General features: G+C 47.1%; 1 protein-coding gene across 1 annotated transcript in view; it reads right to left on the reverse strand.

Moving 5' to 3' along the window:
- Xkr6 (XK related 6) overlaps positions 1 to 12663 on the reverse strand; it is a 225335-nt gene that overhangs the window by 63838 nt on the left and 148834 nt on the right.

The raw sequence follows: 12663 nt of genomic DNA on the forward strand, positions 1-12663 counted from the left end.
CATTCTTCCCTACAGAGCATACCTTCAGAAAATCAAGACCCATTGACTGGGAGTTGTTCTATACTCCCTGCAGAGTTAAGGCACAGTTTCCCCTTCTATCTAGCAGCACATGAAATGTTTCCTGAGAGCCAAACGGCACAGCATTCCAGATGGCTCACAGCACAAGGCAAAAGACAGCACCCTGGCTAGACACACAGAGGACTAGTTGACACTAGCTGTGGGACTGTCCTGACACTAGAGGGAGCTACCTGGTATAGATTTACCCCTCCTCTATGCTGATGGTTGATGTGGGATGACATCCTCAGCCAGGTAAGGTGCACCTGAGGTGACACTCGAAGCTGACATGATATCCAGGTGATCTCAGCTACTTGGAATGCCCAGTATTATAACAGGACAGAGTTACACATCACTTTCTTGGACTGAGGGGAAAGAGCAGTGAGATGCTGCCCAATGCTGACAGGTTGTACACAGGCTAACACTTTTCTAATAATTCCATTGATTGCCTGTGAGAAAACAAGGCATCTAGAGGGTCATCGCACACAGGTTTCCAATAATATGTAACAGTTGATTGCATCAGGCTAGCCCCCAATTCTGAGCCCTATCAGACGTGAGACCACAGATCCAGGTCTAAAAGTCAAATTAATTTCAGTGATTAAAAGGAGTAATGTGGAGTTCAAGATAAAAAATGAAATGTCCACTCTTAACACAGCAGTGTGGCTCTAAGAAGGGGTTCAAGTCCCTACGCTACTACTCAAAGTAAGTGCACCATGAAGTTTTGAGCCTTTAAATTTGAGGCTTATCCATAAAATTTGGCTCATCTCAATATCTACTTCATAGAACTAGAGTTCTAAAAATTAAATCAGATAATAATACATGTGAAATTTTTACCGCAATATGTAGCCATTGCCGTGTGTTCCAGAAAAAGTACTATGAATAATGTCATGACGATAACAGGGCAAGTGTGTGCAAACATACTGCCTTGGTCACCAATCATGTTCACTGTTTCCTGTGGCTGTGAGAAAATACCCTGAAACAAACAATTTAAAGGGGGAGCGGGTTTATTTTGGTCCTGGTTTGACAGGACAGCCCATAGTGGCAGGGAAATTAAGGGCAACAGCTGGTCACATCACACCCCCAATCAGGAAGCAGAGAGCTATGGGTACACACTGTTGGTGCTTTTCTCCATTTACACAGCCAGGATCCTAACCTGGAAATACTGCCACCCACAGTGGGTGAGTCTTCCTACTTAAAATAATCCGATCAAGAAAATTCTCAACAGGCATGCCCAGAAGCCAATCTCCCAGGTGATTCTGGATCATGCCAACTATTTCCAAAAAAACAGCCCTTTATGAATGGGAAGTAGTCTCACAGATGCCACGTAAAGAAATGGTGGAAGCAGTCTGGTGTCGTTGGACTGGGCTTTCTGAAGCAGGCTTGACTTGTCGGCATTTGGGTGATCAGAGTACACCTTCGTGGTCTGGTCATGTTAGTACCTTAGCATGTGATCTACAGGAGCTGACCGTGCTTTCCAGACAGCAGCATTCCTTATCAAGCTCTGAGATCATGATACACCCCGCTACATAAAGAGTTTGTAGAAACAACAAATCTAGTATGTTACAACAAACAGAAACATTGTATGAGTGTTTGGATGAGTGGTGGTTATGTTTTTGAGGGGTCTTCAATGCAGAGGTTGCAAGAAAACACTCCAGCATAAAGGAATTGCAAGGGACTTGAGAAAGTTTCTGCAGAGTAATTGGTGCCCCGCTTCCCTATATCTGTTCTGTTTTTTTTTTTTTTTTTTTTGGTATTCTTTTTTTATTTAATTTTTTTTTCATTTTCATACCAACCACTGTTTCCCCTCCCCCACCCCACCCCTCATTCACCCCTCAGAGGGGGTGAGGCCTCCCTTGGGTCGTCAACACCTGCTGGCATACCAAGTTGGGGCAGGACTAAGCCCCTCCCCGCTGCATCAAGGCTGAGTAAGGCATCCCATCATAGGAAATGGGTTCTAAAAAGCCAGTTCATGTACCCAGGATAGGTCCTGGTCCCATTGCCAGGGGCCACACAAACAGATCAAGTCACACAACTGTCACCCACATTCTCTGAGAGGGCCTAGTTCGGTCCCGTGCAGGCTGTCCAGCTGTCAGTCCAGAGTCAGTGAGCTTCCACTGGCTAGGGTCAGCTGTCTCTCTGGCTTTTCCTATCACGATCTTGACCCCCTTTGCTCCTATAATCCCTCCTCCCTCTCTTCAGCTGAACTCCAGGAGCTCAGCTAAGAGCTCCTTGCTCTGACAGAATGCAGTAGCAGTTCACAGCCCCACCCTCGAGCTCAGGACTGAGTGAGGCACTGGCCGTGGTCCTGAAATTCCGCTCCATGGGCACCATAGATTCTCTGTGGTGAAGATACATGCTGACCATGCTTCTAAAATCCTGCTCTGGTCCACACAGTAGCTTTCTACGGTCACATGGACTGTGGCTCACACTGTCATCAGTGTTGAAATCTTTGCTCTGGGTGAGATCATTTACTCTTTGCTTTTGAAAGTCTAGTTAGTACTTCCTTGATCCTCTCTCTATGACTGGCCTGGGGACCATTCCCATTCAAAGGCAATTCAGAGAAGTTGATTCTGGATCAATGCTGATTTGGATGTTAAGGTCTAAACAAGCTGTGCTCATGTTTTCGGGGTCCTCAGAATTGTCCAGAGTCTGAATCTATGGTGGACAACTAAAGTCAGCATAAACACACCACTCCAGGATACATTCTACACAGAGAATGGCTCAAGTCCAGGCAGGGTTCCCTGTGCACTTGAGTGGGCAGTCAAGAGCACCTCAGACACAAACAAACCTGGAATCATGATTTCTAATTTAAATTTCACTAGAGGTGGAATTTCACAGTCTGTCTTCAGTAATTTGTCTCCATGCTATATTTTGGACTTTCTTTCAGCTTTCTTTCGCCATTCTGGACAGGACAGCATTTTTTTCTTGTTTGCTCCTAACCACACACCTAATCTGGAACTGGTTCAAACACCACTTCTCCAGTTCTGCTTCCAAATATATGAAATCTGTGGCTTAGTGGGGAAAAAAAAACTAGGAAAATAGAACTGGACAACTCCCATCTCTACTGAGACCCTGGATTTTAATTTCCTGTCTATAAACAGGTGGTTAGCAACGGATGTCCTAAGACAGCCATGTGAGAGGTACAGCAGGAAACACAGAACTGGGCATGAATCCTACCCACAGGCCTTCACGGTCTAAATATCAAGATCTGCACTCTGCAGGGAATGGAGATCTATAAATAGCAGAGATGACATCACCATCTTCCAGCCTGTTGCTGCTCAGTTGTCAATTATTTTTAACAGGGGTTACAAAAATTAATAGATGGTTGTAAAATCTATAGCATAATTTAACAATAAACCCACATATATTCTATCTTTCTGTCTGTCCATTCCTGTCTCTCTCTCTCTCGTTTCTCTCTCTCTCTCTCTCTCTCTCTCTCTCTCTCTCTCTCTCTCTCTCTCTCAGACACACACAACACACACACACACACACACACACACACACACACACAGAGAGAGAGAGAGAGAGAGAGAGAGAGAGAGAGAGAGAGAGAGAGAGATTTAGTGCCAATAGATTTTAGAGGCTAATTGTTAGAATGGAAAATGCATGAATCTGAAAATCCATGGATCTAAAATCCACCCCTGATTCAGTCAAAACCCTTATCTTTATCAACTCCTTAACAAGTTATCTATGCAGAAGGACAGGGAAACAATATCTGGGGTGTCTGTAAGCAAGGAAAAATTGTACCAGAGAAAATCAGGGCTTGACCTTGAACCAACATCAGCCTGTGGGGCTTTAAGTGAACCTCATACGTCAAAGGCATTGCAGTCCCTCCTGTTCCATCATAGAGAGGGAAAGACATGAGTAAACACCAGGAGGAGGGATCTGGATCTAGAAACCCCCATTTGCCATTAACCTTGAACAAATCCCTTGACCTCCTCCATCCTGCCACCATGAAGCGACTGTGTACCAAGCCAGTTCTGTATCTGTAGTGAAAGTCTCGGAGGGGACTCCTGCCACTGCAGCTGTGACACAGGAGATGGGGGAAGGGCTGTCCTCCAGGTACCCCCAAGACACAGAAGGACATTACCAAATATATCCTCATGATTTTTATTAAGTTTCTGATGGAGCAAAAGCCAACCCCCACGCCAACCCAAGGTGACAAGCCACCTCGGAAGGTCACAGAACGGCAGCATTTCCCAGGGACTGAAGGTTCTTTCCGTGTCTTGGGAAAATAAGCCTGTGATCTCTGCTGGAAATAACAAGGAAAGGGAAGGAGGGCCTGGGGAACGGAGGCACTGTTAGTTTTCCGTGTACGTGTGTGTGTGTGTGTGTGTGTGTGTGTGTGTGTGTGTGTGTCTTCATTTATAGAAATAGCGATGGAAATGGAATGGGGGATGCTCGCTATTTTAAGGACAAGCTCCAGTAGTAAAGTCATCTCCCAAGTGACGCTGCTTACTGGCCGTGTGCCCTTGCATCCAGGCGAGGCTGTGCTGCTTTTTATTCAAGTCACATCCAGTGCTTCTTACCGATCCATCCGTCTTAATCAGCACCTACCACTTGCGGCAGCAGCCGGGCAACCAGGAAGCCAGGGGACGGGGATGTGAGGGCAGTGGCGAGAGGTGACGTCATGGAAGGGAGGAAAGAAAGATGGGTGAGAGAGAGAGAGCTGGCAAGGAGGGGAGGGGAAGGCAGGAGGCTAGCCATACTACACTCCTGGGCACCTCCTCCGTCTGCAAGATGCTCTCAGTCAGGTGGCTGGTTGGCTGGTGAGCCAGCATAGGGCATGCATTCTTAGAGAGGTCATGATGGCATGCTCCATGATGGCAAGATCAGGGACCCTGCGCCTAAGGCTACTGTACAGGGAGCATAGGGTGGGTGTAGCAAGATGCAAAACAGTGGCTGCCTTCTGAGTTCCCTCTCTGCTCTGCTCCTGGACTCTTGCTTCGGCCTTGTCCCATTCCTGACATTCAGCAACGCTAGCCCCAAGCACACTGGACTCCTGACCTATTCATACCACCATATGCTCTTCTAGAACGTTTCTCTATGAGTTTCAATGACCCAACAGCCCAGCTTTTTCAGAGGGGTCTGGGGCTCCCTCCCTCCCCGGGGTTCAGTTTACACAGAATCACATGCAACCTCAGCCACGGATGGAGATTCCCAGAGTGAATCCTGCAGCTGCTGAGCCCAGTTCAGCAAAGCCTCAGTCATCCATACCACAGGTTCTAGAAACTACTCCACATTTCATTCACCTGACATCACTAGAAATCACACCCCCTTGGCTGGGACCTGAATACCCAGTTCGCCCATGGGTGTATATTCCCAATTCCTTGCTCACGCTCACATGCAAAGCACTCACATCTGTGCCACGTGGTCATATGACAGGGGGTGGGCACTAAGAACCAAACCCTTAGATCCCCAATTTAAATCAATCCTGATTCAGACACTGTCAATTTGAGATGGCACTTCACCTCCAGGGACAACCCCTGCAGAGCCAGTCCCCAGGCTGGCCTGCTTTCCTCTCCTGCAGAATGACTCAGTTGCATCTTCTGCAATCTGATGCTCTCATATGATTCAGGAGGATTGGGGCTTGAAGTCAGTGGGGTCTGGCCATCTCAGAATCCAGGGCGAGAGGAGTAACTGCAGGAAATTTTTTGGTCAGAGAAACAGTGGAAGAGGCTCTGTCTGGTGACTGATTCATGCCTGACCCCCCCCCCCCCCAGGTCCCAGCTGCCCCAAGACTGAAAACAGGAACTGGCTCTATGATCAGGAGCTCTGAGAGCGTTTCATGCCCCCTTTGCCTTGGTTCAGAAGCTGGTGGCCATCAAGTGCTCACCTTCACTCATACCTGGAGGGCTCTGCTAAACCAGCAGGATGGCCACAGAAGGGAAACCACCCCATCTACATCTAGTTCAATTCACTGAACTAATAGATACAAGAATCCAAATAAAAACTTGCCTGATTCCGAAGCTCCTGACTCCTCCTCCTTTTAGCCCAGGAAAGGGATACAACAGCAGAAACAGTGTGTAGACACATAAAAGATACCTCCCAGCTAATGCTTCTTCACACATGTGTACACAGAGACTAAAGGTCAACCTCAGGTGACCTTAGGAGTCATCTACCTTGTCTTTGAGATATGGTCTCTCACTGGACCCCCAGGCTTGCTGATAACACTAGGCTAGTAGGCTAACAGCCCCCAGGTATCAGCTTATCTCTACTTCCCAAGCACTGGGATTACAAGTGCGTGCTACCACACCTTATCTTTGTTTTATTTACATGAGTTCTGGGGGTCAAACTCAAGTCTTCATTCTTGTGTGACAAGTACTTTACTAATGGTGACATCTCCACCTCCCCAAGTTGCTCATATCTTGAAGTCCCAGGAAAGTAGCTAGGACTACAACACCATCTCAGCCCACCCCTCACCTAACATCTACTTTCTATGCCTGAATGAGTGGTCCTCTCTTGAGTCCTAGACCTACCCCAGCTTCTGCCTCTGGAGAGTGCTTGGTATTTAGGGGCTGCATGGGACTATCAGTGGTAGTGAGAAGAGACCTGTTTCCATCATCAGGACTACTACATTAAGTAGAGCCAGGAGTAGCTCTCTTTACACCCTCCAGCCTCATATGGGTCTGAGACTCATAAAAAAATGACTTTTATCCAAGCCTAGATACTGGACAGTGACTGAACCAAATGCAACAGGGTTGGTTGGGCACTGGAAGTAGGAAAGATGACCTACATGCTGCTAAATATTACGAATTGTCTATAGATATTATCCCCATATGTTCCCTGGGGCAATAGTGGTATGAAGATTATGGGGATAACCAATCACTTTCTGATTGGATCTGAAGTCTGATTCACAAGAGGTAATTCATAATTGGTATTGTAAACCAGGTTTAAAAAAAAAAAGACATAGCTGCAGAGGTCACAGACCCTAGCAGAGAACCCACCATGGCTGTTTTACTAAATGGATTTATCATCAAATTGATCCCAGCTCTGATCTGGAAGTTCCAACCCCCATTGAGGCTTTGGTAACTGTCACGCCTTCAAGGCAGGTCCAAGAGAGGACCCTGAAGACCTGAGATCCAGATGCGCCAGCTTTCTTGATTCCTGGACCCTGGACACTGGAGGTAGACCGAGCAGATTTCTCCAGAGAACACCACCGGACTGCACTATGTCTTTCCCAGACCCTGCAACCTACCTATCCCTTCATTTGTAAGTTATGCCACTAAATAAACCTCCCTTTTAACTACGTGGAGTGGCCTTAATATTTTCACCAATATCTAAATATTAATGTTTATATCCTCAGGCTAATGCTGCTCTCAACCTTGACTGGTAAAACTTCTTCTGCAGTGAGCAGCACTTAATGTAGAGACTTACACCTGATCAGAATAACAAGAATAAGTGACTATGGAGTGCTCGTCCCTAAATGAGACATCTATATCAGCCTCTACATGCAAGTCTAGGGGACATCATGAAAGAGGGGGGTGTAAGAGCTAAAAGATGGAGAGCAGTGAGGCTGTCCCGGACATGACATGGTGGTTGCACACACGAATTCACGGCAGCTTTTGTTACGTGCGTGAGATCAAGTCAACAGGGCCAATCAGACAGTGCTAATAGACTCATCGGGTCACACACAAAACAAGACAAAATGGAAGCGGACATGAAGGCAGCAGGCTGTGTTAGGGATGTCCGGCAGTTCTGGGGGAAAGAAGATGGGAATGGAGGCGGCCAATTTACATGTGTATGACAGTGTCAAGGAATAAATAAAATTTAAAAATTAAAAATAGATTTTATAAAAAGAAGCTGGGGGCGATGGTGGCGCACACCTTTAGCCCCAGCACTCGAGAGACAGAGGCAGGTGGATCTCTGAGTTCAAGGCCAGCTTGGTCTACAGAGTGAGTTCCAGGACAGTCAGAGCTACACATAGAAATCTTGTCTTGAAAAACAAAACAAAATAGATGTGTTCCCTAAAGGTCAGCTCTGTCACAAAGTCACTCTCCTCCTGTGCTGGGCTCAGGGCACCACCCGGTGGCATTGGGAATGAGTCCCGCTGACTAGAATGTGAACGTGATTCGACAGTCTGATGGAGCGTTTGCCGGTTCCTGATCCACAAACGTCACAGTTATCCTTCCAAAATTCATGTGTGAAACCCTTATCCACAAGATAACAGTATCAGAAGTGGTGACTAGGTAGTAATTAGATCCTAAGGATGGAGCCCTTACAGGTAGGATCCTTGCCCTTACAGAATACCCCACAGAGCTCCTTTGCCCCTCTGCCATGTGAAGAAAAAACAAAACCGTGTCTGTCTAGAAGCCAGGAAGCAGGCTCTCGCCAGACACTGCATCTGCCAGCACCTTGACCTTGTACTTCTCAGATTCCAAAACTAGAAGAAGGAAATGTCTGGTATTTATAAACCAGTCCGCCTGTGGTATTTTATTACACACTATTTGGGAATTACTTACAAATCTCACGTCTTCTCCTTTGGATGCTTTTGCTGCCAGGTTTGGAAACTCTGTGGAAATACCTCTATTCCAGTGAATGCTATCTAGTTGTGTAGCAGGTACAATTAAGAGAGATGGAACCCAGTGGTCTTTGTGCTCTCATAGGTCAACTCGTCTTGGGTCTCGGCCAACTGATCTACATGATAAAGGGAGGCCAAGACATATCCTCTCTGTTCTGTTTCATTTCTGCCACTGTGATGAAAATACCCTGACAAAAAGTAGTTTAATAGGGAATGGATTTATTTTAGCTCACAATCCCAGGTTACAGTCCATCATAGCAGGGAAGTCAAGGCTGCAGGAACAGCTGCTTACATCACACCCACAGTCAAGAGCAGAGAGAGTGCTTGTGTTCAGCTAGACTTTTCCCCTCTACACAGTTCAGGGCCCTCTCTGCCTAGGGCATGGTGCCATCCATGCCCAGAGGGACAGATGTTCCCCCATCAGCTAATTATGACAATTCCCCCATGGACAAGCCTACAGAACACCCCAATGGAGACGATCCCTCGTTGATAAACTTTTCTGGGGTGATTGTATGTTATATCAAGTTGACAACTAAAGCAAACCACCACACTTTCCATGAACCCCCGTAACAACTAAACTGGAATTCTATCCCACCGATCTACACAGACGGAGCGAGAAAATTTTAAAAAGCAATGACTAGAAAATCACGTTTCTTCCATAATCGTTTTCTGTTATCATCTTCTCAAATCAATAGCATCTCTTATAGATATTGACTAAAATATTTCTCTGTGGCTCTCTGTTATTACTTTCTAACAAGGGGCACTCACAGGGGAAATGGGCCATCGTCACCCTCAGCTGCCTCTCACCGGTGTCCCTGGCCTTAGACGACACTTGGCTCCCTGTCAAGTGCTCGACAGCATTATATGTCCACCCAGCTAATCTGAGCAGTAGCTCTGAGGTACTTTCCCACGTTCCCTCTGTTTACCTTTCACTCTTCAAATGTAACTGGAGCTAGGTGAGAAAGGAGAGGCAGAATAAGAAATGAATTTTCCCAATTACGGGGGAAGCTCAGCAGAGACGTTTCTTTGCAAATTTCTTCTGTGAAAAGGAGAGAGACGCAGCCCTCCATTCACACTCTCTTAGCTTCCTGTCTCCCGCATCTACAGACAGCGTAAATTGGAGTGTGCATGGATGACGGTGTTGTCGGGCAAATACTCTTCTGCTCCATAGAAAAGGATTGGACTGGAGCTAGGGAAGTGGTTCAGTGGGCAGACTGGTTGCTACAGAAGCATAAAGACCTGGTGTGGATACCCAATGTGAGCCAGGCATGGTGGTGCACATCAGTGGACCTAGTGCTGGTCAGGGAAATCAAGGCAGGTGGAACTTGAGGACTTGTAGGCAAAGAAGGCACTTGACATCGACTTCTGCATCTGCATGTGCACACACAGGGAAGCATACCTATACACACACGTGCATCACGCGCGCGCGCGCGCACACACACACACACACACACACACACACACACACACACTTTATTTTTTTTATTTTTTTTTTTTTTTGGTTTTTCGAGACAGGGTTTCTCTGTGCAGCTTTGCGCCTTTCCTGGAGCTCACTTGGTAGCCCAGGCTGGCCTCAAACTCACAGAGATCCGCCTGGCTCTGCCTCCCGAGTGCTGGGATTAAAGGCGTGCGCCACCAACGCCCGGCTTCACACTTTATTTTTAATAAGGGACTCTCATTAGGACAAGTAGAGGCCATAATCAGTGTACTTTTAAATCTACTATTCATTCCCCAATAACGAGACAGACAGACATAGAGACACAGAGATAGACAGACATATACACACCTCACAGCCCTTCTAACTGCATGTGGTTTTTCTCTAGGAAGATACTCAATGTCCCTCATGTTTCTTTTCTCAGGCCATTCTGCCTAAAGGATGGCCATGGGCAGTGGCCCACTGGTACAAACATCTCTGAGGCAATGGGAAGCAAGTGGAATGAGGAACATTGGACAGAGGTGCCGGGTAGTGGAAATGAAAAAGGCAGGTCTGTTTCGGGGGATACAAGTGGCTGAGATCATGAAGGAAAGAAGCTACATGAAGCATCCCTTCCCCATTAGTAAGCAACTACCCCATGAACTCAAGAGGATACTTGGACAGGATTGAAACCGGAAAGGAATGACGGGACAGGGCTTCAAGCTGACTGTGAAACAGCTGGATCAGAGTGCTTGGAGCTCTAGACCCAGGATGCCTTCTGGAGATAAAGGGGTGCCTACTGAGGTCCTGATCCCACCCATATTTAACAGACAAGAAGGCTGGCTAGAAAGGGGTGAGTCATGTATGCACAGCAAGAGGGTGGTGGTCCAGCTCTGGCATACTCAGTGCCCAAGTCCCAGGTCCCACCAACACAGCTGGCCCTGCACCTGACATTTCCAGGAAATCTTCCTCGCAATCGAAGGGGAAGAAGAGGATTGGCCACACACGTGCCCATGCGCGTACACCCATGCACACGCAGCCCCGGGTTGTCATTTTGAGCCTAATTGTTTTAGCACCAGCTGTCACATCTGTAGGATTCTTCTCTGGCACTGGTGACCTGCAAACTCTGGAATAATGAGGATGTGTTTAAAAATAGCCCCAGTTCCTCGAATTCACCTCTCCTTCTCACCCGCCCTTCTCCATCTTACTGACAGGCTTGTTAAGAACTCCACTTCAAATTTATGAATATAAAGCCAAAAAATTTGATTCAGACTTATTAGGAGGGTATAGTGAAGTGGTGGACAAGGATAAGGCTAGGGATGAAGATTCGTCTCCGGGAGGCAGACTGGGAGGCTGCAAGATGCCCAGCCCCGAGACTTGGGGGTCCATTCTGCCCAGGTCTCCTACTGCACTGCTCATTTTCTCCATGACCCCAGGGCAGGCTCCATCTTCCCAGGCCCTCCTGGGAAGATGCACAGCTAGAGTCTGCCTTTCTAGCTTCTTGGAGCATGTTAACAGGGACAAGCCAACCCCATAGCTGGATATGGCCTCAGACCAGTGTGCTGGGGGTTCGACTCCTAAATACTCATAAGCCCTGATTTCTGGTCTAGGAACACACAAAGACTGTCCAGTACCGGATACTTCACATCCAGGAGACAGAAGAAACTCTGACACATGCCCTTCTTTTTCTTCCTTCCTGTGCTCAGTGGCCTTTAAATCCCCCAAATTGAGCTGTGATCTCCAGAGAGGCGATCACTGTCACGAGGAGCCAGTGTGTTGGGGAAGAGATTTTCCCACACCACTGAGAAATGGGCGGAGAGTTAAAGTCAAACATTAAGGAAGCAACTGTTATGCTTCACCTTTTCTAGGGAAATAGCGTGAGGGACATTCAAATACAATCATAATGTCTGACGGAGGAAACAGTCACAATAAGGAATGAAGAGAAAATGTTGGAAACGAATTGTATTTACATTATGTGCTCATTAATGTGAGTGAAAACACTGAAGTGAAATTAGATGAAATGTTGACAGATGGTTGGTAGGTAGAGAGCTCATTAGAGAGAATTTTCTCTGTATGTATGTAAACCCTTTTATTTCTAGAATGAGAAGTATGAGTGGGGAGGAGGGTGTGGTATATGCATGCATGCGTGCTTGTGTGTGCTGTATACATGTGTGTTGAGTGTGTGTGTGTGTGTGTGTGTGTGTGTGTGTGTATGTCTGTGAATGTGTGTGGAGGCCAGAGGTCAACACCAGATGCCTTCCTCTATTGTTTTGTTGTTGTTGTTGTTGAGGCACTGTTTCTAAATCTAGGGCTTGTCAATGGCTAGGCTGGGTGGCCAGCAGACCACCGGGACCTGCTTGTCTCCACTGCTCCTTCCCAAGGCGCTGAGGTCAAAGTGCACACCACGACACTCACCTTTTTATTTGAGCACTAGGGATCTGAACTCAGGCTCCTGTGCTCACCCAACGTGTAAGCTGCTTTTCTCACGGCTCGGATGGAACACGTGACAGGAAGCAATGGAAGGAAGGAAGGAAGGAAGGAAGGAAGGAAGGGAGAGAGGGAGGGTTTGCTTTGGCTTACACAGTCCCGGGGGATACATCCATCATGGCAGAGCCTTCGTGGCTGCAGGAGCAGGAGAGGGCTGGTCACATTGTGTAGACAACCAGGAAGCAGA

The sequence above is a fragment of the Peromyscus leucopus genome, chromosome 9 (genome assembly GCF_004664715.2).
Source record: "Peromyscus leucopus breed LL Stock chromosome 9, UCI_PerLeu_2.1, whole genome shotgun sequence".
NCBI classification, from domain to species: domain Eukaryota; kingdom Metazoa; phylum Chordata; class Mammalia; order Rodentia; family Cricetidae; genus Peromyscus; species Peromyscus leucopus.